The sequence below is a fragment of the Nymphaea colorata genome, unplaced genomic scaffold (genome assembly GCF_008831285.2).
Source record: "Nymphaea colorata isolate Beijing-Zhang1983 unplaced genomic scaffold, ASM883128v2 scaffold0265, whole genome shotgun sequence".
Classification (NCBI taxonomy): Eukaryota; Viridiplantae; Streptophyta; class Magnoliopsida; order Nymphaeales; family Nymphaeaceae; genus Nymphaea; species Nymphaea colorata.
In genome coordinates, this window is record NW_022204771.1 from 27,319 (window position 1) to 30,804 (window position 3,486).

Genomic DNA, 3,486 nt, shown 5'->3' on the forward strand with positions numbered 1-3,486 from the left:
TTTGCCATTCTGTGCATGACAACACGCCCACATCCCTACTTTGTTCTATCTTCATTCCTATCCTTGGAGTTCATCTGCTTCATCGAAAAATTGCAATACTAATACTAAAACCCACTGTGATTCATGGCGAAAAGCTTGCAGAAAACTTGGCTTTCGACCTGTTCGACAAAGTCATTGATGGCGTTTCCATAGATAAATGCTCCTTTTTTGGCATTGTGGGCGTGCAGGTCAAAGTAGAAGGCAAGTCTATTGTCTTGGATGAGGTGTTGGCTAACTATTTGATTGCATAGACTGCTGGCTGCTTGGTTAGATCGGATCTATGTAATATCTATTTAAGTTTTTGCCATAAGTGTCCATTCTAAATGCCCATGATACACCCATCAACATTGATCATCGGCACAATCATGAACACGAACATTTTCTTGAGTAAAAACGATCGAACGTCTTTGTTATTGATGAGAAAATTGATGATTCCCTACATGGTGAAGGATGCTGCTGTCTCTCCGGGTGGACTCTAGCAGTGATCAGAATGACTGGTTTTTTAAATCTTTTTGGTCTGCATTTTAGGGAAAAAGGTTCTCGTTAAATAGTTCCTCTTCTTCATTTTCTTTATTAATTTGATCGTGTGACGTTATGGTCAGCAAATGGATATCCCTTTCTTCTGGACTTTTGACCAAGACTTCCTTATAAAAATAAAACTCCTCTGTGCAATAGTACTAATTAAGGGTATTGAGATATGCAATATTATCCGAGTATGTATAGGGATAGGCGAAGGCAAATTCCACTTTTTGATTCTCGTTTTTGAAATGAAAGTCAAAGGTGCATTATAATTCGCCGTTCTATCTGACCAAAAGCGGCGATTCCGTCGGTATTCTCGACCAATTGGACCATGGAGGATTTTTATTATTTTACGTGAGAGTGCATTATCGATAGACCGGTCGATAACTTTTGGGGTATTGCGACTGAGTAATCCAAATGATACATATACTGCCATGAGGGTTTGAACTCTGCTAATTGCGAATTTTCCTTTCGTGTTTTTGGGGAAGCCGTGCACGCTGAAATAGAACCAGCTCTTGGAGTTGACTCTGTGTTTGGTCTTGACTCCATCGTCGATGCAGCTGAGCCTGTACTAAGTAATCGGGGGATTTACGTGAAATTCTGACATTTGCCTGACTAGCTGTATGTTCCCCGATTAAAAACCGCAGTCGATGTGGATGTATCTCTATCTGGATCCCAGGTAAAACTTATAGGAGGCGGGAGGGATCTCGGGCTCTTACTTGTTGCTTTTATTTTTATTCATTCCTATTATTAATTAGATAAATACCGAAATAAACTCTCTTATGACCTGGAAAGTGGCAATAGGTCGGGGGAAAAGAAAAAAGAAAGAATGTCTGGAGAGTGGGATGGGAATATAAAGGAATTATTTGAAAATGGAATACATAAGGGATGATTAAAGTGTGTTTGGCATGTTGGTGAGTGTGAAATATTAGTTATTATGATTTAACCAAAATCAAATCGTTTCATTTGTTAAAATTTGCATAAATGTTATGATTAAGCTCCTTAGCTTTGATAGCATATTTGAAGATAAAAGATTAGGGGTTGGGGTTGGGGTTGGGGTTGGGGTTGGGGTTGGGGTTCCGTGAAGGAAAGCCAACAGTCGGATTATTATTACCCCTACAATATTTATAAGTTATAAGGTAGTCACCGTTTTGAATTATAGTTAAATAATCTTTATAAATGAACTCTGCAAAAGATAATAAACCAAGCCACCAAAGAAACATCACGCCCAACTTCCTCCGCTTCAAAAGTACCCTTTTCTCCATGAAGGAAAATCAACCAGCAAAAACTCCAAAGGAGAAGAGGAAGGAACATAGACTCAATATCCAACTGAAAGAAGCGGATCGAAGGCAAGTCGTACCAGCTTCGACGTATACTAAAAACGAGTCTTGGATCTGAATAAATTGAGTAAAGAGGTTGATACTTAGAGAATACCCTTACCCTCAAATAGAAGGAGAATTCAGTAGACCCAGCCAAACGCAAAAGGGAAGGCCTCGAGGTCACCAGTCGCAGAAATACCTCCACGAAGAAAGAAGAAGAAGACGAGGCGAGGATCAACATCATAGCCAAAAAGCCATCGAATAGCAATTCCAACAAAACCCTCAAGCTTCGATTGACTTCCACCAGCCGGGACGCTTCTCGCAAGACATCAAATCCGAAAAGAAGCGAGGAGTCTCTGGACAAGGAAGAGGAGAGGGCCAAATTGCAGAACAAGGAGTTTCTCAATACCCTCATGCAGCAACAGTTTGCTCCCAATTATATGAACAAGCTCAAGATTAAGAAAATGGAGCAAAAGTAACAAAAAGAAAAAATCAAAATCGCGCAGAACAAAAAGAAGTTTCTGAATGTAGATTTCGAGATAAAGGGAGAAGAGGAATTGAAATATTACCAAGTATATGAATAGCTGGGCAAGGGTGCTTACGGTGTGGTCAAAATGGGCATCAGCAAACGAACCAACTAGAAAGTAGCAATCAAGATATACGATAAGAAGAGGCTAGACGAACCCAACAAATTGAAAAATCTATAGCGGGAAATAAATATCCTCGCGAAACTTAACCATCCAGTCATCGCAAAACTGATAGATGTCATTTAGAGTGCAAACGAAATCTATCTCATCCAGGAGTACGGTGGAGCGAATTCCTTATATAACTATCTCCTCTCTAAACCACAGCACAGAATGCAGGAATCCTAAGCTAAGCAGTTCTTCAGGACTATCACATAGACATTACGTACCTTCATGAGCGGAATATCGTCCATCGGGATATCAAAGCATAAAATATACTACTTAACAGAAACAAGCAACTCAAACTCATCGATTTCGGCTTCAGTCTAGAATCCTAGCCTCCCAATACCATCGACACTTTCTGCGGAACTCCAACATACATGGCTCCGAAATCGTTTCAAAGAGAGACCATGTGCCTATCTACACCGACCTGTGGAGTTTAGGAGTGTTTCTTTTTGTCATCCTCCAAGGAAATTACCCGTTCCGCGCCAAGAGCTAAAATGATCTCTTCTAAAAGATCAAAAAGGGGCAATTCGAATACATCCACAAGGACATCTCCGAAAAATCAAGACACGTGATCTAAAGATTGATCAGAGTGAATCCCCTGTAGAGGTGCACACCACCTAAATGAAAGAACCTTTCTGGGAGTGGTACCTAAACGACGGCAAGCCCTACGCTGGGTAGCCTACTGCTGTCACCAGCATGAACACATATACAAATTGATGGCCCGATCAGTCTATAGTGATTTGTATAATATTATCATTTTAGCTCTATCTTTGCCATGTTGCAATCCAAGTTGATCTTCATGCCGTCCAAAGGCTTGGCTGCTACTTTTTCCTGGGGATTGGCCTATGAGGCAAATGATCTTTCGTTGGGAGAGGTTGTTTGGGAGTGATTGTATTCAGATTTGGGCGAATTTGCCTTTT